At 36.9% G+C, this 27,645-nt stretch overlaps 1 pseudogene; it reads right to left on the reverse strand.

The window, feature by feature from the left end:
* Window positions 1-238: 238 nt before the first annotated feature.
* On the reverse strand, window positions 239-4,695 carry LOC118987494 (mitochondrial inner membrane protease ATP23 homolog; annotated as a pseudogene).
* Window positions 4,696-27,645: the final 22,950 nt, after the last annotated feature.

A 27,645-nucleotide genomic window follows, 5' to 3' on the forward strand; every position in this document is an offset into this window, starting at 1 on the left:
AAAATGTAATTTATTTGTCTTATTTACCACAAGGTTTGCTATACAGGTACAATTTTTGCCTTGGAGTTTAAGGTAGTTTCATTTTTTTCTCCAGTTATTTTTTCTGATCATATACTTAATTACCATCTTCTATTTTATCTGTATTTAATTGGTCATTTATGTTTTATGTGTTTGTGCACTTGAGAACTACATTTTGTCCATATTCACTGAAGCCCTATAATATAAAACATCGTTGGCTTTATATAGCTGTATAATACTGATCACAGTTTTGAAAGTCTCTATGAGCATAAATCTTGTTATGTGGGATCCTTCCAAAAGGTTCATAGTCATTGCAACAGGATTCAAACACTTCACCAACAGCCTTTTCAGCTACTTCTTTGCTTATATTTCTAACCAGGGCAGAAAGAATGGCTCTGTTTCTCACACAAGTTCTGCAACTCTCTTCCTATGCAGTTGGCCGACGCTAGGTAACTTTTCCTTGGAGAGAAGCACTGTCCCCTGATGGTGTTTTAACCCAACACGTAATCTGAATACTGAATAGTCTCCACTCAGGTGAGCAGCTCAAACCTCTGAGCAGGTCAAATGCTGACACCGCTGAACCAGTTGACACGAACACGTCAGTGATCAAATGCATGAATGAGCTTGTGGATCACCACTCAGTTCATATGGACCTGATTACAGATACTATTCTTGCATAGAACAGTCTGAGACATTGAAGCATCAAAACTTCCAGCTACATTTTTATTACATTTTTCACAAGAAAAGAACATCTTTTTCTGTTAACAGTATAACCTAAGTACATCAAGTAGAAGTTTGATGTGTGTGTTTTTTAAATTTTTTAAAATTTCATTTATTTATCTTTAGAGGGGAGGGGAAGGAGAGAGGGAGAGAAATATCAATGTATGGTTGCCTCTCGTGGGTCCCCTCCTGGGATCTGGCCTGCAACCCAGGCATGTGCCCTGACTGGGAATCGAACTGTGGTTGTTTGGTTCCCAGGCCCTTGCTCAATCCACTGAGCTACACCAGCCAGGGCTTTGATGTGTGGTTTTGTCTGCAGTCTTCAGCAGCATGAACTGGCATTTCAGGTTGTTGGTGAAGAAGCTGGAGAGGGGCCCTGGCTGGGGTTCCTGCTGAGCCAGCTGCCAGGAAGAGTTGGCTGTTGCAGCTGCTGTCTAGCTGTGGAGTTGCGTAGAGTGGGACCAGTAAAATGGCGCTGGTCCAGTCAAGACAGCATGAAGTATATAAAACAAAATACAGTCACCCATGTCAACCAAGATGACTGTCAGTCAGCTATGACACTTGGTTTCAAGAGGGAAACTACTTACGTCACACAAGATGCATCTGCCAAGGAGACCCACCTAAGATATCTGCACATGTGACCAGAACAGCCATGGCTGCAGAGCAGGACCACAGACAGGCTCCTGGGGAAATTCCCCCCTTGCCATCCAAAGTTCCAAGACACTGACGAAGAAACCCGGGAGGATGGAGTACACGGCTCCCAAGGGTATAACCGAGGCAGACTCCAGATCACCGCTGAGACTGCTTTTAGTTCTTAAGGCCAGGATCAGACATCCAAGCAGGCACTGAAGTCTGTCTTATAGGAAGGACTCTATTGCAACACGTACGTTCGTGACAGGGGCCAATGCCCACCCAGAGCTCTTGCCAAGCTATCTGCAGACCTCGCGGCTGCTTCCTTTCACCGGCTATGGCCAGGGGTGAGACCTGGGTAGCCTTTTAACATTAGCTAAGTTATGTAAACCCTCAGTGCCCACATTTTCTCATCCGCAGAATGGGATGAGAGTAGAACGCCCCATGTGGCAATATGTGTAAAGTGGCTGGTGCACAGGAAGTGCTGCATGAGTAGTACACCAGACAATAGAACAGAGGCCAGCCCTCCCTTCAGTTTATAATTTAATGCTGTTAGCAAAAGATTTATTGTTTTTATTTCTCATGCATATGTCTGCTAAGGGCCTCCGTAGCATGGAGAAAGGGGTCCCTTAGTAAGGGCCAAAGTGGAAGGGCCAGGAGAAATGTCTCAGATCATCAGTACTTGGGAAAGGAGAGATGGTGTTTGAGTTGCCAGGGAGTCTGGCTCTTGCTCATTCCAGAAGAATTCCTGGGCTTTGACTTTATAAGAGGATAGATCATGGGTGGCCATGTGGAAGGATCGGCAGCAGATGTTTTAAGTAGTAGAATTGAGATGATAACCTAAGGCTTTCTGACTTGAAGGCTTGTATTTCTTTCTCTGAAACAAGGATCAGGTAGGCACACAGGAGAATGAAGCACACAAGAAATGTGGTAGCCACGTGGTCTTCTTAAGGATTGGGAGGAAAAGAGATGCAGACATGGGGTGTGGAGTGTCATCTGCTGTCTAGGGCAGAAAGGGTGGAGAACAGGGACTGCGTTTCTTGGTGGTTCTTCCAGCTGCTTAGATCCTGAGCATTGTTGATGTGAAACAGTCTAAGGTACTTGACTGTCAGTGAAACCATGCTCAGCGTTGGACTTTAAACATGGGTGGATCTTAAGAGTAGCATGCTAAATGAAATAAGTCAGATGGAAAAGAACAAGAACCAGATGATTCACTCATATGTGGGATATAAAACAGAAAGCAACAAACAAATAAAACAAACAGACTCGTAAACCCAGGCAACAGGAAGGTGGGAAGTTGTCAAAGAGGGTAGAGGGGGTCAAACACGTGGTGAAGGAAAGAGACTAGACTTGGTGCGGTGAGCACACAGTGCAATATGCAGATGTATTATAACGTTGTACACCTGGAACTTACATAGTATTTTACCCCACGTTACCCCAGTGAAATTAATTAAAAGAGAAAAAAAAGACTAAAATATTTAAAAAATCATACCATGCTGATATTTCACATTTATCCTGAAAGAGTATCAAACAGGTTTGATTTTTTCTCTCAGCATTGTGGTACCACATTGTCTTAAATTCAGATATGATATTAGAGGTTTAAAAAAGCATGCCATTTAGTATTCCTGCTAATGGGCTCCTGTGAATGTTAGGGATCGTGTGAGGGATGTTGCGATAAGGCAGAGTTCTGCACAATGCCCTGCTTATGCTTATTTTTGCCAAAGGGCTTTTGTTGCTGTCAGGGACTGTTTCTAACTGGCTCACCTTTCTGCATTCCCACGGCCTTGACTCTGAAGGTGGTGGGAGAGCCAGGCTCCCGTGTAACCCAAATTATGGAGTGTTAGACAGCCGGAGATACGTGGAGGTAGTTCTGTGTGTAAAGATGTGATGGGACCTTTTTAAAAAACTATTTTAATCACTTGGAGGGATTTGAAAATGAATTGAATGCTGGTTTGTTTTTTTTCCCTTACGGTTCTTGGTATGTCTTTTTAATGAGCACAATGGCTTTAGAAATCCTTCCTTCAGTGCCATTTATTCATTTTATGTTTGGGAAGCATTCTAAGCTTAACAATGGCACTCGGGGCAGCGCATTGAAGCTCCCACCTCTTATCCTCCCCTCCACCCCGACGTAAACAGGAAGAAAAGAAAAAGCACCTGTGTGCCCTGCTGCTTTGTCAAGACACTTTGGCACAATTTAGTGTCTGTGAATGTTGCAGAATGCTGTACAGATGAACACAAAAGGGCATTTGTCAAATCTGGAGAGCACTGTTCAACCAAGCCTCTCTTTTCCAACTCTCCACTGTGGAATTTTCTAGAGAACAATTATATGTGAACAGTATTCAGATCACATGGGGGACTGGCGAGGGGAAGAAGATTCTGGGAATAAACAGCAGCTAAGTAGCTAGTGCAAGAGCCAGCTGTCTGTTTAAATAACGCTTTGTAAATGTCTACAGGTAGCCTGACCACACTCTGGGACTGTATTTTATTTGGAGCTGCTAAGTACCTCTCTGTGCCACTGAGTTGTGGAGGAAGGAAGCTTTGGGATTTTCTTTTTAAACTGCTTTTTTTCCCCTAGCAACAACTACAGCCATGGTTTTTAAAATTTTTATTTTCCCTGGTTCTTTTAACATGTGTTATGTGATTCGCTTTCTTTCATTATTTGCCAGCCACAAATGACCCAGGAGTGTGTACACACACACACACACACACACACACTATGTCCGTTTTAGAGATAAATCTCTTATTTTTAAATTCAAATGACTCTAGCTGCTTAGTTCTTGCAGTTCTCTAAATTCTAATCTTAATTACCTGTTTTCTAATTGCAATCTCTAAAAAAATTCTGAAACAAAGACAACAGAGAGATTAGAAACTTCTCCTTTTTTTGTTTTCAGGAGCCCCCAGGGTGTTGTGCAGTCGGAAAGTGCAGAGTGTTCACACATTTTGTCCAAATTAGAAAAATGTGTTACATCCTCTGGTTTTGTTTTTCAGGAAGTGCAGACTTACTATCTTTAACTTTCAGGAAGAGAGAACTGAAGTGACAAATTCTGTTCGGGAATAAAAGATCTCCATTATCACATGCTTTTGGAAACTTGTTCGCCAGGTTCCTATGGTGCATGGATGGAACTCTGCCTTCACTCTCTGTCGTCCTGGCCTAGCTACTTTCTCTTGGCTTCAGGGACTTGTGGAGTAGTTCTCCCTGCACTGACTTCTCAGTTCTTTTCTGTCTGCTTGGAAAGCATGTCCTCTCTGTTCACTGTTTTATTTTACGTTTTCTTCAGTGTTTACTCTCTTAGGCTCCCCTTTCCGTATGTCATCAAGTTTGAACATACCGTTTTTATGGCTTCAGAACTCATTTTTATGCCTCCTGTCCTGACATCTCTCTTGAGTTCTGGGTCTATATTTTCACATGGCTGATGAAATTTCCATCTCAAACTCAACCTGGGTAACACGGAGCTCACATCTTTCCAACTCCATTTTTTGGTATTTTCGTGTCAATGTTATCCCATGTATTCAAGTCCCAGTGAGCTTTGATAAGTTCTCTAAGATTTATCTTGACTTGTGCTTACTTTTAAAGACTAATTAAAATAAAAACAAAATCATATTTTACTTTTTTCTGGGTGGGTTTGACTTCAAGGGTTTCTTTTGTTTTGCTTTTTCAAAAATCTTCTGCCTGAAAATTTTTGTTTAATCACTTTCATGAAAATGCTAATTACTTCAAAGTATATACAGGGTTCCACACAAATAATGCCCCCTTTTATTACAAAATCTTTTATTACAAAAACCATAAGCATGTAATTTTGTAACACAACAATATCACACTCAAGCACACCATATGATGTTTTAGGTGAAATGTTCAAATTAAAGCTATAAATTATTACACCCATATTATTACCCTACCAACCACACTCAAGCAGGCCTTATTCTGCCAGACTGCTGTACTTTCTAAATGCCTAAAAAGGTCTTGCAGGTCATTTTTGAAGTTATGTATTACATAGATAAAGAATCTGATGCAGATGGCAGTATACTTAGTTCCAGGTCTTTAGTGAGGCTATGCTTCTATTACATATAATGAGAAAAGTATGCTTGGTAACTAATTATGTATTTTACAGCTCTCTAGGTTTGGTTACCTCCATTTCTTTATTGATAACATTTAAAACTTTCAGACCTAGAACAGTAACATTGGGAAATTGTATGTTCTGTACTTGTAACAGTGCATGTTTCAGAGTCTGATCTTAGGCTTATAGAACTCAAGTGTGTCGATTTCATCCAGGGGGTGAGAGTTAAGTGCCCACGGGTCTCTTCACACTTTGTTTTCTGTGGGCGAAGTCACTGTCTCAGGCCTATCATGTAGCCAGTCTCAAATAATTTGCCAAGTGCAACTTTTGCAATAGTCAACATAATAATGAAAATGAAACAGTGATATAAGTTATCCTATAGTTATCAAATAACGTGTTATAAGTATATTTAAGAAAGAATTATCCTATAGTTATCAAATAACATGATATAAACATTTAAGAAAGAAATTATAAAGTTATTTTAAAATGACTTTACTATGTGATAAAAAGTAACAAAAGAATGTAGGCACTATGACTTCTAGAAGTAGGAGAAGTACACTTGGTTAGGTGAAATTTGTGTCAGTAAGCTAACAAATTTGATTCATTTCTCTAGATGAACATCTGCAAGTAGATCTATGCAGGAGTAGAGACCTATTGGCTTATATGCAGGTGGTTCCTCACAATCCTCTGGAATGAGCCTGCAGTGATGATTTGTGGCTAATCTAATTGTTATTTTTCTACTACAGACAAGGCACAGTTCCTCTGAGACTTCTGAAGTGCCCTTTCAAATTTCCTTTATGGAAGTGAAATGATTGCTTTATTAAATCTATGTCCATAGGAAAGTATCCTTTTATTAGACCAGAGTACACTTTCTATGGATTAACTTGTTTCAGTCTTCCCTTCTCTTCAGGGGAAGGAGTTATAAAACCACAGCAGAGATGTCTCACTCAGCTTGCCTGCTATGAGTAAGGATGAAGTTTGAAAGAGGCTATCATCATGACTCTCATACAAATATAAAAATAAATCCATGTTAAACATTTTATTTAACTCAATTAATGAAGGAACTAGAAAAGATGTTAAAACTAAACAGTACAAAAGAGCATCTAAAGAGCACCTAATCTATAAGCTCATCAGAAAGGCTGATGTAAATTTGCTTAGTGGAAGCAAAACTGGCTTCTTCAATAGTGGGAGTGGAAAGTCAGTTGAAGCTCCACCGGACAGAACTTATTTACATGGGTCCACTGGACAGAACTCATTTACATGCCTTATGACCAAGAATTACTTGGACCATTACCAATTTTTGGCAAGTTAATATTTATTTGTACAAAATCATAAAATAGCTGAAGACAGTGAAAGGCAGAAACTCCCCAGAATTTAACCCTGTGTTTGTTCTAAACAACCGTCGTTTTTCATCGAAGACGCCCTTTAATCTTTTGGCCAGTTTAATTAGCTTTCACAATTTTCCCTATGGAGTGCCTTCTTTTCACTTTAAATCTTTTAATCATTTTGGGGAGGTAACCCCACTGTTTATGCTTCACTATGATTCTTATTATCTCTGCCTAATTGTACCATTTTCATTTCTCCAAGATCAGCTCAAGCAGCTCAGTAATAAACGTGTACTGGAGAAGATCATATCTTAAAATTGAAAAATGAGTCTGAAGGGCATCAGAAAATGATCCTATTTGGTTGATTTGGTTAGTTTTACTGATGAATTAAGACTGGGATGGGAGGAGGGAAGTGCGAGACGTTTAAAAATGCATTTCAAGGAAAATAAATTTGGGCTCTTTTTCCTTAGAGATTTGTTTGTTATATATTTTTTCCATAGTTATTACAGTTATTCTAAACTATAGCAGGAGGTTTATAAATGACATATTGTTAAGTACTAATTAAATTGAAGGTGCCATGATCCACACTTTTGAACAGTTGTATGATTTCACTAATGAATTCATTCTTTTAGTCACTGCATCATAAGCTTTGTAAGTCTATCTGTTTTGTTTATTGTTATCTACCTCACACAGTATCTGGGGTGTAGTATCTACATAACATAAATTTATCCAATGAAATTATAGTAACACTTTTAACCACCTAGTCTTTGTCTGACATTGTGCTAAATTCTGGGGATTGAAAAGAAATACTTAAGTTACACTATAATCCATATTTTAGAGAAGTTCATGATGTGTTTCTCAAAGGAATTTGTTTCTGATGAGAGAATTTCAGGCAAGATAATTAATTGAAAGGAGAATAGTTTATGTTAGTCCAAAATCATACCATGTAGGCAAATCTTTACTTCTTTCGAACATGTGGTTAATATTACCTTTATCAAGATCTCCCCACATATTAGGGATGTCACCCTGACAGGGACATTGGCAGTTTCTGAGATAGAAAATAATGGCTTTGTAGCTGCTCTTACTCAGAATTTCTCAGTGGCCCTTTACCATGTTTCTGAGTTTGATTTAAGGAGATTTCTGTGAAAGAACCACCAGCACCACAAATCACTGTGTGCCAGAATCTCCGCTAAGTACTTTGTAATCGTTATCTCATTTAATTCTTAAATTAGTTAATAAATTAAATAGATTGTTACCTCATTTAATCCTATGGAGTAGGTGAGAGGTCAAGTATTAGGGCTGTAATAATACAGCTGATGGTGGAAGAGTTAGAACAGGAATTGAGGGCTGCCTGAATTCAAAGGTTGTATTCTTTGCCACTAAACGGTGTAGCCTTCAAATCTAGAACCAACAGGAAGAGAATAAGGCTGAGTCAGTATTAAGTGTCTGTGGGTAAGTGGCTCTCTCTGTGTGTTTGTGGGTGCATGTTTGTGGGAGGAGCAAGGTGAGGTTCTTCCTGTATCATTGCACGATCAAGACAAAATGGGTATTAACCATTTTGCTGAGCTTTAGAATTCTCACCATCCAGGCTTGCGCTCAATGAAAAATTGCATAGTAACTCGAACAATTGAATCAATACTTCCATTAACTGCAACATGCACTTTGAAGGTTCAGATGGTGATTGTATTAGGTTTTGTAGATTTATTATCCTCCATTGGTAGATTCGTGCTGCGTTAGAGGGACCAATGAGTTTTTGAAATGGGTCTTGACTGCAGAGAGAGGTCATTAAGTCGTTCCCACAGTGCACTTCGGCCCTTTCACCCACCCCCAGCCCCCAGAGTTCAGAAACAGGTGCTGTCTGCCTATGATCAGGCCTTCAACACTTTTTATTTGTAGGACAGCTTGGCATTTTTCTTTTCAGCTTTCAAAATTTAAACAGCTTAACATTTGATGTGTTTCCCCCCAGAATTTCTCCTCCTAAAATATCTACATTTCTACTTTCTTTATTTTTGCTTTTAATTTTGAATTCAGTGTGCTCTTCTGAAGTCATTTCCCTCCTTCTAAGTAACCTGACTCTATTACCCACACAAGCCCTATTCTTAGCTTCATTTTATCATCTACACAGATTACTAAAGTTTTTTCAGCTCTATCTCAGACTTCCTCTAACACCTACTCCTCAGGGTTCTTAGTTTCTTGCCCTTGTCCCTGATCAGTCTCACGTTTCTTTTTTTCTAGTAATGACCAGGCAAGAAAATAATTTTTTAAATGCTTCATTTACTGAATTCTTTTTACTTAGGGGCCTTCATGCTAATATCAAAATTCATCAGTGCCACTGTGAATTCTTTTGATTGTTTCTTTCTAATATCCCACAAATTGTGAACTGAAAGTTAAAAAAGTTGAATGTATAGGAAACTAGAATAAATGCTATAAAATGTATATAATTATTTAATTTTTAGAAATATATTTCATCTAGTTTTGGCCTAAGTTCTAAAAGAAACCTTTTGGTCTAAGTTCTAAAGGAAATCTTTTGGGTAAGAAGTAATTACACAGATAACATATTACAGAAAAATAACTATTATCAAGAGTTTAACTTTTAATTTTTATTTATCTGTGATTACTCCGATATAATATTTTATAAATGTTCTTTTTGTTTTTAATTTTTCATTGTGTAAAATTTCAAATATTTACATAACTAATATAATATTATTAACTCTTATGTAGTCATTCAATTTCAACCACTTTGAATGTGTGACCAATCTTGTCTATCTATACTCTGAATCACTTCCTCCTCACCCCTTGGAGTGTTTTGAAGCAAATTTCAAACATCATATCATTTAATATAATTATTTCAGTATGCATATCTAAAGGATAAACTCTCTTTTGCAAACCAAAGGTATAATACCATGACCACCCACAACTAAAATCATGACGTGATAGTCACTGTTCCGATTTCTTTATCTTTTTTACAGTTTTGCTTCAATCAAATTGAAATAAGTTTTTTTTAAAAAATATTTTATTTATTTATTTTTAGAGAGAGGGGACGGGAAGGAGAAAGAGTGGGAGAGAAACATCAATGTGTGGTTGCCTCTCATGTGTCCCCTACTGGGGACCTGGCCTGCAACCCAGGCATGTGCCCTGACTGGGAATCGAACCATCAACCCTTTGCTTCACGGGCCTGTGCTCAATCCACTGAGCTACACCAGCCAGGGCAAAATTGAAATAAGTTTTATAAACTGAATTGGTTGCTATATTTTGTGCCTTTTTGATATGTAGTTTCTCTCTCATCCCCTTTTTCCCACCAGTTTATTTGTTGAAGAAACCAGCTCATTTGTCTGATGGAGTTTCCCACATCTGGATTTGTGGATTGCATTCCTGTGGTGTGTTTGAAGCATTTCTTTGCCATTTGTATTTTCTCTAAATTTGTCATTGGCACTACAGGCTTAGCCAAAATCAGGTTTGATGTTCTAGTAAGGCCGGTCATCTGTGGTGTTGTGTGCTTCTATCTGGATGTCACACGATGGCTGGTTGTCTCTCCTTGTGATGTTAATGGCTGTTGGTTGTCATGGCCTAGATTCATCAATTCATAGTGGTTGCAATAAAATGATATTTTACTGTTTCTTCATTTTTTAAGCTCAGATGGTTTTGTAAACAAAAAATTTCCTTCATCTACTGTTTTATTACCCAAAGAGGAAGATTCCCTATACGAATACTGGATTTTTTCCTTTTATTTGCCACTTTCTAAAATTATGAGGTGGTTTCCTAGTATTATCTGGAAAAAATGTGAGACTTTTTCTCTTAAAAAACATTATGAACTTATGGGTTTATGTATATTTGATGTATGTCAATTCATTGCAATTGATATCCTTACGGATGTACAAATTTTTGTATCTGCTACAAGTGGGACCCACCCCTGAGTCCTTTTAATTTGCCTTAATAGTGTTTTATGGTTTCCTTAATTTTTGGTATAACCATATGTTCTATGTTCATCTTATACATTTCCTTCCCCAGGTCTGGAATCAGACATATTTGTGAGAAGCATGTTTCCATAATTTTAGGAGAAAATGAAATTTCAACACTATATGTATTGAACCTTCATTTATAAAAGTACATTTGTCTGTGACATTTATTTTATATCTTTTTTATTTTGATCCTGGCTATTTTAGCTAAACCAACACTAGAAGATACACCTAGACATAAAAGAAAATTGTCATAATCATGGGTGTAGGAGATCAACTCAACATGCCTTTACAGATCCATCAGAGTTTCAATTTTTCTTTGATCTCTGGCTCTGGCAAGTCTTCCATACTCACCTTGGGACCTCCCTGGATTCTGGATTCATTTTAAATTCTATCCACAGTATTTTGGTTTTGTTTGCCTTGGGCCTTAGTAACCTTGTTGCCTTAACCTCAACCTCACAGAATCCCAACCTGGTAGCTGGGATAAGTCTGTGCAAATTTTATGAGGGGAAACTTTTAATCATATCAGAAGAACATACTTGAAAGGATAGTTTTTCTGTTTATTTATATCAAGCACAAGTTTTCCTTTTCTATTTTTCCACCATATGAAAAGTAGAGCCTTATTACATGTATTATTGAAATTTTAATATAGTTAATATAAGCTAACTAGGCATTTATTAACAAAAGAAATTGTAGACTGGCTAGTGAAATAACTTTAAATTATAGACAGCAGATTCAACTATATCCATCTGTGTTCTCATATCTATTGTCTTACCCCAGTTCAAAGCAAATACTTCTAATTTTCTATTGAATGTCCAAGATCATAACTACTCCTGAGGGTATGAGGAAGCAAAAAATTATATATACATACACATACATACATATACATGCTATATATTATATATTAAAATTTTAAGTAACCTGTAAGGTAGATATTATTATTATTGACACTTTTTATAAATAAGAAAGTGAGATCAGTAGCGTTGAGACGCATTCGATGTCGCCCACCGACTAAGTGGCAGAGTAGGAAAACAAACCCAGTTCCGCCTTTCACTATGCTATGCTCCTGCAAAAGATTAGGAATTGGCTTCTAACTCAAAGCTTTGTCATAATATTAGTTTTGGTTATGATTATTCAACAATTGCTTACATTTTTCCTGGGTACATTTTCTAGCTCTAGTTCTCCTCTCTCTTTCTGGTTACCCGATTGCACTGCCTGGGCTTCTTTTCTCCCTGCCAGCTGGTCTCGGTCCTGACCTGAGCCCCTCCGACACCTTCATGGCCCCTGTGCCCTGGCAGCAGCTGGGCCAGGGCTTCCTCAGCTGCCTGGCTCTGCTCTAGCACGTCACCCTTAAACTTCATTTGTCAACTTGTTTGGCTGATCTAATTACCTTTGGTAAACTTGGCAAAAGTTTCTCCTTGACTTTATTGAGAACTATGTTCTCTTGGGGTGGATATTTATTTTTAAAGGTAGAATGGATACAGTCCGAGCAGGGCTACTTGTTGTGAGGGAAAGCCTATTTTCTGTCTGGAGATTTTTAGTTGGTTTCCATTTCAGTGAGAAGGTAGGGAATTGGCAGATGGAAGGAAGAAAATAGAAAACTCAGAATAGACATCATTGGGGAAACAATGTTGTCATCATTTATCTGTGTCTCCTAATCTCTGTAATTTTATAGCTTATTAATTTGGTTGCTTACATATTTTACAGTGGCATTGGTCATTAAGTTTAAAAACACAGGAAGAAAAACCTTTGAGCATGTTAAAGTGGAAATGCCTGTGGAACCACTGATGTAGCAGGGGAACAAGTTTGATAGATGGATGTGGAGTAGATCACAGAGGTCGGTTTGGATTGTGCTAGTAAGAAGAGAAAGTTTTGTTTTTTTTTAAATGAACATGAGTTTGGACTTTCAAACACTAGACAGATAAAGACCCCATCAAATTTGCCAACCTGGGTGTCAATTATAAGACTAGAAAGCATGCGGAAGTGGGAGCTGAACAGTAGAAATACGAGAACCTGGAAATAATTGAGTGTAGATTACCCTGTAGAGGAATCTTCCTTGAAAACCCACTTATTTCTAGAAATATCAGGTACAGCAAAATCATATTTAAACAACAGCGGTTTAGACAGCTCTTTGGAGAGTCATTAACTAGAGTTCATGACACATTCAAAGGAAGGGACTGAACTACGTTATGGACACCGTTCTCTACTATGTAGAATGTTATTTTGTGTGTCCTTCACAAGCCACTTCACCATTTTGATAGTTAGTCTCCCAATCTGTAATATTAAATAATTATATTTGGCGTACAAAAATAATGTGATGATTAAATTATATTTATGTATGTAGAAGCAACAGTAAGTTGAAAACAGAGATTTAATTTTTAGTAGTTACTATAAGTTGTTACTCCTAGTAAGACTGTACCTCAAAATAAAAGGATGTTAATGTCTAAAAATAAATTAATTAAAATAAAATATATATTAAATTATGAAGATACTGTGGACACTTATCTGGATGGAGACTCTTCTCATTCTCAATAGTAGATGTGCTATCTAGGTACCTACCTTGTGGGAAAAACAAAACTAGGACATAGCATTTATGAAACTATTTCAACCTGAAAGAGGTGGTATAAATGTACAGTATAAATAATTACACTTTAAAGGCATTGTAGGAACGCTCATTTGAGTCCACTAGAGTGATTGTGTGCTTACTGGGCACTGGGGACACAATGGAAAAGATCATATTCTGTTTTTAAGATTTTCCACAGGGCTTTCTCAATCTTATAGAGTAGGAGAAGGGCCTCCTTTCATGACCCAGAGCGCATTACCTGCAGGATCTCAATATCCTGAGACCTCAAATGGCTTCCTGGAACTTGTTAACCAGCTGCCTTGCATCCTAACCTAAGCTGAATACATCCTGCTCCATGATGCTCTCTCCTACTACAATGTTCCCTGTACTGGTCCTTCCTCTCTGCACTGTATACATGATCTGGAACCTCTGAACATTGCTTTTCACCTTGGCCTTAATGGAGCCAGTTCCCCCAATGATAATCTCCCAATTGGTCCCACTGAGGGAGAGACTAATCTCGCTTCTTTGATCAAAGTTGCCTTCAGGGGCCTGAGATTCCTTCTAACTGAATTTATAGGTAATGAGTTTTATTCTCTCTTGGAAAAAATATAAATTTATAATGTTTCTGTTAATAATTGTTTTTATTAAGTTACAGCAATATCTGTCTGTAGCTTTCACTGACAGATACATTTTACATTATTGCAAATGGAATGTTTTCAGTTGAATATAATGTTTATTTCAATTTGAATCGAATGTAATGTTTATTGAATAGAATATGTTTTCTTTCTTTTTCCCTCTTTTATTGACTATATTGGGGTGATACTGGTTAGTAAAATTATATAGGTTTCAGGTGCACAGTTCCACAACATAGCATCGGTACAGTGCACTGCACATCCACCACCCCAAGTTAAGTCTCCTTCCATCACCATTGATCCCTTCTAGAGCCACCTCCTCCTTCCCTCACCTCCTGCCAGCATCACCACCATTGTTTTCTGAGTCCATGAATTTCTCTCTCTCTGTTTTTCCCTCCACCCCACGTATCCAGTGCTAACCCCCCTGCATCCAACAGCTGTCATCCTGCTCTCTACGAGTCTGTCTCTATTTTGCTTTGTTTTCATTTTGTTTATTAGATTCTACATACAAGTGAAATCACATGGCACTAGTCTTTCTCTGACTGGCTTATTTCACTTAGCATAATGCTCTCTAGGTCTATGCTGTTGCAAAAGGGAAGATTTCCTTCTTTTGCATGCCTGAGTACTATTCCATTGTAAATGTGCCATATCCTTTTTATCCACTCATCTACTGATAGACATGTGGGCTTCTCCAAATATTGGCTATTGTAAATAATGCTACAGTTAACATAGTTGTACTCATATGCTGTCAAATTTGTGTTTTGGGTTTCTTCGGATATATTTCCAGAAGGTAAATCACTGTGTATTAAGGTAGTTCCATTTTTAACTTTTTGAGGTAACTCCATACTGCTTTTCATAGTGGCTGCACCAATCTGCATTCTCACCAACAGTGCACAAGGGTTCCCTTTCCACCACATTCTTGTCAACATTGTTGTTTATTGTTCATTGTTGTTTATTGATGATGACCATTCTGACAGTGGGAGGTGATATCTTATTGTGGTTTTAATTTGCGTTTCTCTGATGATTAGTGATATTGAGCATCTTTTCATATGACTATTGGCCATCTGTATGTTCTTTTTGAAAGAAGTGTCTATTCAGGTCCTTTGCCCATTATCTAATTGGATTGTTTGTTTTTTGTGTGTGTTTGTGTGTATGTGTGTGCTAAATTTTATAAGTTCTTTATACATTCTGGACATTAACTCTTATCAGATATATCATTGGCAAATATATTCTCTTATTCAATGGGTTGTCTTTTCATTTTATTGATGTTTTATTTCACTGTGCAAGAACATTTTAGTTTGGTATAGTTCCATTTGTTTATTATTTTTTCTTCTTTCCCTTGCATGATGAGATATATTAGAAAAATATTGCTATAAGCAGTATCTGATATTTTACTGCTTATGTTTTCTTCTGTGATTTTTATGGTTTTGAGTAACATTTAAGTCTTTAATCCATGTTGAGTTTATTCCTGTATATGGTGTAAAAAATGCTCTAATTTCACTTTTTGCACATATATGTTCAACTTTCCAAACATTTATTAAATAGACTTTGTTTAGCCCATTGTATATTTTTGCATCCTTTGTTAAATATTAATTGACTATAAAGGTGTGGGTTTATTTCTGGGCTCTCTATTCTCCTCCATTGATTAAAGTGGCCATTTTTATGCAAGTACCAGAAATATATTAAAAAGATCATGCACTATGATCAAGTAGGATTTACTCCAGGGATGCAAGGTTGGTATATCTGCATATCAATAAACATGATACATCTCATAAATAAAATGAAGGATAAAAAGCACACAATCATATCAATAGATGCAGAAAAAGCATTTGATAAAATCCAGCACCCCTTTTATGATAAAAACTTTCAGCAAAATGGGAACACCGGGAATATACCACAACTTAATAAAGGCCTTATATGACAAACCCACAGGCAATATCATACTCAATGGGCAAAAACTATGAGTATTTCTGTTAAGTTCAGGAACCAGATAGGATTTCTGCTTTCACCTCTCTTTTTTTAATCCTCACCTGATAATCTGTATATTGATTTTAAAGAGAGAAGAAAGGAGAGCGAGAGAAACATCGATGTGAAAGAAATGTTGATATAAGAGAAACATGCATCGATTTGTTGCTTCCGATGTGTGCCCAACTGGGGATTAAGTTTATGACTGAGGTATGTGCCTTGACTGGGGATGGAACCCACAACATTTTGGTTTATGGGTTCTGACCAACTTTGTCACCCTACCAGGGCTGTTTCACCACTCTTATTTAACATAGTATTGTAAGTCCTAGCCATCCAAATTGAAAATGAAGAAGTAAAACTGTCATTGTTTACAGATGATGTGATACTGTGTATTGATAACCTAAATATTCTGCCAAAAAATTAGAAATGATAGATGAATTTAGTAAAGTTGCAGAATACAAAATAAATATCCAGAAATCAGTTGCATTTTTATACACCAATAATGAGTTGTCAGAAAGGGGAACTAAGAAAGTAATCCCGTTCACAACTGCTTCAAAAAATAAAATAAAATGCCTAGGAATGAATTTAACCAAGGATGTAAAGGACCTGTATTTAGATAATTATAAGACACTGAAGAAAGAAATTGAAGAAGATACAGATAAGTAGAAGCACATACCGTGTTCATGGATAAGAAGAATCAACATCAGTAAAATGTCAATACGACACAAGCAATCTGGGTAATATATTTTCAAAGTTCCTGCAAGAACTTTCTATCCCCAGATTGTTCTAGCTGACGGTTCAGTGTGGGACCTGACCAGTGGACCCTGATCAAATGAAGTAGGGAATTGTGACTCTACTCACCACCCTCAACAACTTAGGCCCTAGAAGAGGAAAGGGCTAGAACAGCCCTTAAAGCTGGAGGAACCTGTCCTCTGTGCTTCTGCAAAGGGTATTGCATGGAAAAGGTCTGGATCTCCTTAGATAGCTGACAAGAAAACATAGAAAAAATCTAATAAGTAGCATATTAAAATCAAGGTGATCAACTTGAGAAAATAATAAATAAAGGGTACATAATTTATGAAAGCATTTAGCATTTTCAAATAATGGAAAATCTACCTAAAAGACCTACATCCGTAGGCATTTATTCTCATAAAACAAAATTTCCAAAGTTGGCAGGTTTTTCTGATATTGGTTCAGTTGCTCTAGTTGTAATCAGAGACCAGGATGCTTTCTCTTCTTCTGCTCTGCCATCTGACCATGTTGATTTTTCATTCTCTATTTGCTATCTCTTGATGAGAAGATGGCTGCTCTGTGTCAGTTGTGTGTTCACCTTGGCAGAAACAGAAGGGAGAGCAGCCAATCACAACTATCTTCTCTCAGCCGGCAATTAGAAAAGTCACCAAATTTCTTGAGGAAACTTTTATGTGTGAGTCACTGGTTTGAGCTGCATCCTGTGGGCACCTCTAACTGTAAGAGAAGCTTGGAGATCAGGGAGCAGTCATTGTCTCCTGTGGGACTGGACACGTGGCCATATTAAACAGGGATCGAGTAGCAAGGGCCAAGCAAGGGTGGGAAGGTAAGCAGAATCAGAGGCAGGAAATCAAGAAAGATGGCAGAATAGCTGTCTGGCTGGTCTCTAGAGCTTTTGGAATCCTAGAATGCCACTACTTGTTTTTAAAAAACCCTAAATTAGGCTCACACTGTAATGTGGAGTTACCACTTGCGGAAGACTTTTTGACAATGATGTATAGAACGCAAATTGTTTACGCAAACTCTTCTGTTATGCTGTAGGGCTCCTTTCCCTAAGAACTGTGGAGAAAGTTGGTGTGAGGTGCTAGAGTTTATTTCTTTCTGTTTTTGGCACTTCTCACTCCAAAATATGTCTCCTATAGCCATGGGAGTATGGCGAACAAATAACTCACTCATATGTTATTAAATGTAACTGTGAACTCTGTTTTAATACATGTGAACTAAAGCTTCTGTTTTTACATGAATTCTGAAGAAAAATCTATGACCTTGAAATTCTTTACCTTATGCAAACACAAAAGAAGTTAATTTAGTTAAAAATTGTATTTATAGAGATCAAGCTTAAAAAGAATTATGTGAAAAAGACCACTCCTAAACAGATTATTTAAAACACTTAATTATATACTTCATCTAAGGTTTAAACATAAAGTTCTTTTTTAAAGATGTTGATTGAAAGATGAATGGGTGGTAGCCCTGGAAAAGATGAATAAGGCTTCATGAAAGGTTAAAAGACTGAGATCTTTATCATTTTCAAGATGCATCCCCGCTCCGTAGATTAAAAGGCTAATATGAATCCCATCCTCAGTATTGGAATATGTTTAACGAAACCTGCCAAGACCAGAGGAACTATCCCTTTATCTGCCACGATGCAATTAATTGCTTGGGTATTTTGGAAAGCAGTAAGCAGTATTTTGGAAAGACATACAATCAGAACTCTAAGAGACAGAAATCAGTTAAAAATGACTTTTTATTACTTCTATAAATTGGAACTATTAAAATCTATATAATTGACAATGAGTGCATCCATTTGTAACTGTTCTTATTTGGAGCAATAAAATGTGTGAGAGCTTTATGTGAAATATTTTAAGCAATAATCACATATATATTTTCCTGATATAAAAAATACATACAAATTTTTCAGAACATTACACAACTTCTGAAGTTGAATAAATTATGTTTTGTGATGAAACAGGACCTTGTGTAGTTCCCTGTGTCAGAAACACTATTTCAAGGCCAACTGAGTGTTTTCGGGAGGGAGGCCAATTTGCTAACCATTATTGCACATTGCCGTGCACACCATTACTCCTCCACCCAAGTGAAAAACTCCCGCGTGCGAGGCTCATGCCTCTGGTCAGACTCTCTAGTTTCTACATTATCATCATCCATGAATGCCCACACGCTATTCAGTAAAATCTTTAAGCACTAGAATCACTGTTAGCATCTCCCTTATGTGACCTACCATCATCTTGGTTTTAACTCACTGGCTATTCAGTCTTGGATGGTCAATGACTTTTTGCTTCTTCCTTATTTCTATCAGAGTTGGGTCCACAGTCAGTGCACATACACTTCACAACTCATTCAGGCTTGTTAGACGCTCTTTATTCTAGAATCTTCACTCTGTCTCTCCATCTCTCTCTCTCTCTTTGGCATCTGTGTTGCTTCCTGGTTTTCTCCCATCCTCTGGATAGTTCTTCTTAGTCTCTTTTTAAAGCTGCTAATTGTCCTTGGAGAAGTGTCCATTCAGATCTTTTGCACATTTTTTAAAAAATTGGATTGTTTTTCTTCCTGGTGTTGAATTGTATGAGTTCTTTATATATTTTGGAGATCAAATGCTTGTCTGATGTATCATTGGCAAATATGTTCTCCCATACAATTGGTTACCTTTTCATTTTGATGATGGTTTCATTAGCTATGCAGAAGCTTTGCAGTTTGATGTAGTCCCATTTGTTTATTTTTTCCTTTAGTTCCATTGCCCTGGGCAGAGGAAGGAAAATTTAGACAACTGTAATAAAATAACAATAAAAGTGATTTAAAAAAAAACTAAAGCTGCTAATTCTCCACCTTTGCTTTGAATATGTTCTTTAGGCTATCTCATTCTATTGCCTTCCTTATACCATCACATCCCTTGCATGTCTTCAATAGCACTTAGATTCTGATGAAAACAAAATTGACATCTTCAGTTCAGAACTCTATACAACTTCATACTGTATCTCTCAGTTTGGAAGTCTAAGGCAGGTCTCAAATTTAACCTGTTCCTCATTCCCTCATTGCCTCCCACAATACCAGTTCCAGATTGCTCTTCTGTGGCTCTGGGGGAACTTAGTGTTCTTTCTGTTATTCCTATCTCAGTATTGACATCTAGTTGCTCAAACCATAAAGCTCTAAGTTATCTTTACTCCTTTCCTTCTCATTCCTTCTTTGTAAAAATAAATCAAGTCCTGTTGATTCTCTTCCCTAAATATCCCTATCACCTTTCTTCATTGTGCTTATCTTTTTCTGTTCCTTCTGCTCTTACCCATTTATAGCTGACTACTATTTCTAAACAACACTACTGTAATAGGTCTCTTTGCCTCCAGCCTCCGTGTCATATAAGCTACTCTATTCCTCAAAGTGATTATAATATAATTATGTTGCTCTCTTTCAGTAGAGTCCCCTTTTTCTTAGCTCAAATTCCTAATTACTTAATTTATTTACAACACCCTTTGTGACCTGGCCCTTGCTTACTGGCCTCATTTTTTGCTGTTCCTTTCCTTGGCGATGTTAAGACTCAGCCCGGGTTATTTCTGCTTAGGAAATTCTTCTATTTTCTCCTCCATGCTGCTATTAGCCGTGACTTCAAATAGTTGACTTCTACTTACTTTTCAATTACTTTTTTAGACATTATTTTTTCTAGGAAACATCTCCTGACTACTTCTTGTCCTCGTACTTGGTCATCTGCCTCTCACGTGTTCCCTTGATTATAGCACATACTACTACAGTAAGCAGCTGTTTGTTTTTGTTGTTTTATACCTGTTACACTGTAGGTGAAGGTTCCTTTTCCACTTTGCTCACCATTCCTTTCTCACTGCTTAGAAAAGTAATTGGAATGTGGTAGGAACTCAATAAAAAAGGAAAGAGTGAACAAATTAATAGGCAACATCGATGGGAATCCAACAGCTCAGGGCTGGAGTCTAGTATGTGTTGGAATTCCTTCTCCACTCTAATTAGTTCTGTGACTTTTAAGAAATTTATTAATTCATTTTATATATATACATATATATATATATATATATACACACATATAATGGTCTGTGTGTGTATATATATATAATGAATTAACATAATGGTATATGTCTGTGAATGTATGTATATGTATATATATAATGGTATCCACATACACACACACATATACCATTTCATCTTGTCATCAACCACCCTCATGGAATGGCCATGTTAATGGGAAAATAAATATAAAGCTTGGATGAATAAATATACCCAATGGTAACATGTTAGAAAAAGGGCTATGAGGAAAATGAGCTGGAGTGTAACTATGTGGGGCAAGGGTGACCAGTGAAACCCTTTGTGAGGAGGTGACACTGAAACTGATGTTAGACCGAGAAGAAGGAGATGGCCCTGTACCTAGGGGAAGCAGGCATAGGAGGAAGGCATAGCAAGTGAGAGTGGTGGAGAACTTTGTGATTGCCTTCCCTTACCTGTGAATTAGGATAGAAATAGTGATTATCATAAAGGATGGCTTTGAAGTTAGAATCAGATTAATCATGAATCTATCATGCATCTGTTTGGTTGATAGTAAGTAGTAAGCACTAAAGAAATGTTTATTTGCAGTATTATTGAGTATAAAGTAGATAAGTTGTCCTTTTCTGAAGGGAGACATAAGTTATGGGTATTTTACTCTATACACTGACCCAAATTTACTTACACTGTCAAATCAATTCAAATAAATTATCATTGAGTGCCTACTATGTGGAAGGCAGTTGCTGTATGCTATGGAAAGCTAAAGGAATGTTAAGAAGCTGAAATTCCATTTTTATTTTCTATATTTTTCTTGTTAATTATTATTACTTTGTCTCACTATCTATTCTAGAAGCTACTTTCCCAAGTGTGTGTGTGAATGTGCACACATGTGTGGGTGCGTGCATACGCACACACACACCTCTTCTTACATTTTTATTCTGTTTGGCTACTTGGAAAGTCAGCATGCATAGCTTTTCTTGGGTGATGACCTTATAAATCATTTGAATCACAGTTGGTATTTTGAACATTTGAAATGCTCACGGCAAGAAAGCCTTCACATTTCTGAAAGAAAGTCTGCCACAAAAACTGAACTTTATTGAAAAAGGAGCCAGATGCTAATGGAAAATATAAATGTTATCCAAAAACGTTTTACATTTATATATTAAGAATATTTTTGTACCTAATAGCTGCATGTGGCTACATTTCTTTTTCTCATGTAGGTGTCCACTTTCAAGAAAATGATGACTGGACTGTTAGAAATGCAAAATTAATTAACACCTGTATAGTTCATTTGGCTCCTGCAGATTCAGTAATGGCTTTATTTGTATATAACTGTGTCTGTTGCTTATTTTTGACAAGTTTGGACAAAATATCTGCTCTACACAATTTCTGTGTTTCTGATGTTGCTGAGAATAAGAGCAGGAATAAGAGGTAATGCAAGGAGAATGAAAGACTGCCAAATGCTGCTATGAGAGATCATGCTTTTATTTGTACTTATTATGTGTCAATCTGGGCTTTTATTAAAAGCAAGAGGATATTCTAAGGCTAATGCTTCTTTTACAGCAACAAAGTTAGAGATAATGACTTACTTTAATTATAGTTTTTAAAAACATAAAAATTGCACATGAAAAATTTTTTTCAACTTGATTGCTAAAAACAATGTCCTCCCCTAAGGAAAAACTGATCTAAATATGACATCTGAACAAAGAGCTGTGAAAGCTTCTAGTTACTTTGTTATCTATTATCAGATTGCCCCTTTGTTTTCACCTCACTTATTTTCTTTTCTTTAGACAAAACAGTGTCTAAAATATCTCAAACAGAAGGAACCTGTTCTTTAAACTGAAATTTTGCCTGATAAAACACCTATTTGTTATGTGCATGAAATAAAATACAAGAACATTTTTAGTAAGGCAGATGCAAGACACATTTCATCAAGTATTACTTGGTGACTGCATTAAGGCCTACTTCTCTGATGAGAAAATGATTTTTATGTGTGTATATACATGTGTGCATAAGTATATGTATATATATGTGCATGAATATAAGTGTATGTGTAAATATGTATGCTAATGTGGTATATTTATGTGCATTCCAAACTTCTGAAGGCCTATTGCTCATTTGTAGGATTTCTAAATTATTTTTAAATGGCATTACTATTAGATTTCCAAAGTTGTAAGTTAGAAATATGAGGAACATATGAATTAGTAAAGTATTAGAATTTAATATGAAATTTGAGTGAATTACTGTAATACTGTCTTTAGAAATACAATGTGTTGATAAATCTATTGATAGATCCTGAGAACATTATGAGAACTTGGGGGAACAACTAGTGTTTGTTAACTCAATATTTATTTAGCACCTATCAAGTGCCAAATTCTGTGCTAAGTTGGAGTAGCAAGCTGTAGTTCCTCTGGTTTTAGGCTGCCTGTCACATTGCTGTATTCTTTTTCTTAGTATCAGCATACTCTCTTTTTGCACAGCTTCCCTCTCTCATCTTCTGTTCCTGGTGGGCCAATGGTCATAAAGCCAATATTCTCTGAGCCCCTAGTGATATATATTTGACTTAGGCTGAGCTAATTTTAGTCCTTGGCAAAGTGGTACATTCATAGATAAATCTATGACTCATAGGGGGATTAATCTGTGGCTGTTTGGGACAACGGCTTTCCTTTGCTTTGAAATTCCTAATCTGAGATCACATAATCTAGGATCTATCAGTTAGTGAAACCCTCCTAGTGGTTACTCTATTAGAACTGAATCTCTATCTCTGGTAGTCAATGTCTGTGGATTCATAAAATTGTGAATGCAGATTTTATATATATATATTTTTATATATTTCAACTTTTGAGTAATTCCATATATAATATGAAAAACGTTGTTTGTGATATGTACACAGTGTAGGGAAAACAGTGTAGTGAATCCAGAGAAGAGACAGAAACTTGCCTTAAGGGGACTGGTGAACGTTTCAGTTTGGGCCAGTGTTAAATTATGCCTGGGTAGTCACCAAGGCAAATGAGAGAGAAGGGCTTACTAAAACCAGAGGACTAGCATCTAAAAGCACAGAAATAGGAAAATACGTATGTAAGGTATCCAGGGATTATAAGAGATTCAATATTTCTTCTGTTCATAGTGACAGACAAAGTTAAGGTCTAGTTGTGGGTTGGGTGGGTTTTAGCAGAATTTAAAAGGTATGTATCTGTGGAAAAATCAGCCCACTGTGAGACATAACGACGATAATGCTGGGAATTTAAAAATATTGATATAATAAAGATTTTAGAACTAGTTAATATTTGAATGTTAAAAATTTCCCACCACTTCCTCACCTTCTGTCTATGTCAGCCAGGCTCTCAGACCTTGAATATTCTGACCAGAGTATCGGGTGAAGCAGAAAAGAAGTGAGGCAAAAAAGGCCGAATTATAAATGATACAGAGATAACTGAGGGAGCAAAGACTATGTCTTAGTCCATTCAAGGTGCTATAACAAAAATACCATAGATGATGTCGCTTACAAATGATAGAATCTATTTCTCACAGTCCGAGAGGCTGGCAAGTCCAAGATCAAAGTACCCAACAATTCGGTGTCTGGTGAGAGTCTGCTTTTTGGATCACGGAAAGCTGTCTGCTGGTTGTGCCCTCACGTGGCGGAAGAGGAGAACTCTGGTCTCTTCAGCCCTTTATAATGGTAGCCCTATTCATAACTCTCATGGCCCATTCATCTCCCAAAGGTCCCACCTCTTACTACCATCACATTAAAGGTGAGGATTTTAACACCTCGGAGTTTAATGGTGGGTTCAGGAGAGTGGGAGAAGGAAGTTTTGCATCCCTTCTAGAACTGAAAGTAAATATCAGGCACTTGGAAAACTCAATATGTGTCATCTGCTTTTCTAAAAAGTCCATGATTCTGTAATAGTCTTAACATTTCTTTTGATCCATGACAAATTCTTCTCTATTGCCTATTACTATAATTCTCCTTAACAACTTGGCAAATAGCATGGTTCAGAAAGAACAGAATTTTGGCACAGGGAGAAGTATTGAGCACACTTCCTGAATTTACAGAAGAGCTGAAAAGTGTTTTTTTTTTTAAGATTATGTTTTAGGTCTTCTAAGAAACTTAAATCAATAAGCTAACATTAGCAAGTGTCTTTGAGATAGTTGCAGAGGCATACCTAAGGCTTTTTACAAACGTTGAAAACACAAATATCAAACAAAATGTAAATTCTGTGTAATTGGTGGCAATCCAGCTGGATCCAGTGTGAAGCAAGGAGTAGAAACAGACAGGAAAAGAGAGGTAGCCTTCCAGAAGTTTACATTATTCATCCTTACGTCTATCTGCACTGAATACAATCTTGTACCCCCAGTAGGCACTCATATATTTTTGGAATGAAATTTTGAAATAAAATGGCCCATAATTTCAAAATGACACTGAAATTTTTGATACTGATAAGAAGAATTATCTTCTGAATAATACTGTGTACACACTCAGAATTTTACAGAATTCTTTTAAATGAAGTAAAAGACCATTTTTTGCTGCTCTTTAATGATATCAGCAATTGGTGCATAGAGCATCCAGTCTATGCCCAGCTGGGAATGAGAGGCTTTATTTAGGAAACTTCCTGAATCGATGCTGACCCTTTCTGACTTTTTTGAAAGAGAGGAATAGCAAATCCCTCTAGTATTATTATTAGCAAAGAATACTGGTGAAACAATGCAAAAGACTTTCTTTTCCATGAAAAAATAGACTTATAATTAGAAAAATGTTTTGGGTGTTGCTGACCCTACAAAGGATTAAAATTATATTTTGAGACAAAAATGACTCAAATCAGACAACACTTACATTTTATTTTTCAGGTTTGTAATCAATGTTCTCATAGACATGCTATAAATGCCTCAGTATAATTTATGGTAAGTGACAATAATATCACTTAAATATATAACAGTCAAGGTAGATACAAATCTCTCATTTATGAGTGTAGACAGTGTACAGGAAAATGTGTTATGTCCTTTGTATATGTCATCTTATTTATTGTCTGAGGAATTTCACAAAGTAAATTTTATTATCCACACTAAAAAAAATAGAAAGCTAAGGCAGAGTAAGTTTAAGTTACTTACACAGAGCTGTATAGCTGGTGCGTTTATAGGACTGGGAATTTGAGTCATGTCTGTGATTCTAAAAGCTGTACTATTTGGTCAGTAACCACTTACCATGCCCACCATCTTTGATGACATGCAAAACACACATACCAAATAAAATATGTAAAGTGAAATAAAAACCTGTATGTAACACAATATCTGTTCTGGTTGATCTATCAAAGAAAAAGAAGACAATTTTTCTGAAAATAAGTTTATTGGATGTGCCAATATATAAAAAACAAAGCTACATAAACCTAAATTTTTGATTTTGGATACACTGGTGGGGATATTTGTTCTGTGGGCTGGCACAAAACAAAGATCCACAAGCCTTACTTTTTGAAATCTGAAAACAGTGGATACTAGTAAGATGTTATTTCGTGACTGTTTCCCATTTTTTAGTGTATTCTATTTTCTTTTGAAACAAAAAATGAGTGTCTATATGGGAGTCTACTTTTATTAATTGATGCTTGTGTTCTAAGTGGGATCAGATTTTCTATGCTGTTACTGTATTTAAAATTTATGCTAAAATGCACTTCAGGTTAAGCAATTGGAACTGTATATAGCCTGCAAGCTATATGACAGCACTATAAATGGGCATATAGACTTCTGCCCATTGGAATATAGTTTAAATTCCACAGCAAATAGAAGCCATGCCATGGCAAGAAGGGTACTGATGAATAAATATCTCAGGCTTGAAGAGATTACAGTTCATTCATTCATTCAGTCATTCTCATGCACTCATTTGTTTAATAGATATTCAGTATCTACTAGGTACTAGGCACTGTCACTGGCACTTAGGATACACTAATGAACAACAGAGACTAAAATATCTGCTTTGTGAAGTGTACTCTCTGCTAATAAAATGTCTTAAACACGCCAAACTCCTGTTAAACATATGCCTAGACCAGGGTTCAGCAAACTTTTTCTGTAAAAAGAAAACAGTAATAAATATTTTAAGCTTTGTGGAACATACAGTTTTTTGTAACCACTCAGCTGTCTTTGCAATGTGAAAGCAGCAACAGGCAATATGTGAACAAATGTGGCTATGTTCCGATAAAACCGTATTTACAAAGACGGTGGACCTAGACAATATATGATGTCATCTAGTCCTGTGACTCTGATAACTTGGAAAGAGCAGATGCACAAATCTATATAATGTGAGAAGTTACTTTAAGAGTTAATCCAGTAAACTTCTTTATCTGGTAGATGCATTTAAATGAAGTCCTGAGACATACATAGAGTGATTAGCTTAAGGTAACGAAGTGAACTAGTAGCAAAACCAACACTCGAACCTATATTCCTAATTTCTAATGTATTTTCTTTCTACTCTACTATAGTGCTTTTACTGGAAGTGATAGGACTTATTATAATATTTTTGTTTTTTTAACAAAATATTATACTATTTTATTTTTCCCCTCTCTTTGGTTTCCTGGAGTCCAGACACTATGGGAGGTAAAAACTCAGCCATACACTCCTACTTCTATCACCGCCACATCTACCACTACTCCCATCACCTTCCCCACCATCTCCACATCCACCAAGACCACCACCACCACCAATACCTCCAACACTTTCACCTCTACCTCCACCTCTTAGACCACCTCCACCTCTTATGCCACCTCCACTATTTCCATCTGTACCTGTACCTGTACCATCTGTACCATTACCGCCACCACCACCACCTCCACCAACATAACCACTGCAACCACTCCCACCACCACCTCTCCTCCACCTGCACCAATACCACCTTTACCACCATCACCAACATCAACATAACAACCACTGCCACCACCACCTGTACTTCTCACCTCCATCACTACCTCCACCTCCATCACAATCACCACGACCATAACCACTACCACTTGTACTACCATCATCTCTGCCTCCATCTCC

Source organism: Sturnira hondurensis, unplaced genomic scaffold (genome assembly GCF_014824575.4).
Source record: "Sturnira hondurensis isolate 20B ecotype Veracruz unplaced genomic scaffold, ASM1482457v3 Scaffold0005279, whole genome shotgun sequence".
NCBI lineage: Eukaryota > Metazoa > Chordata > Mammalia > Chiroptera > Phyllostomidae > Sturnira > Sturnira hondurensis.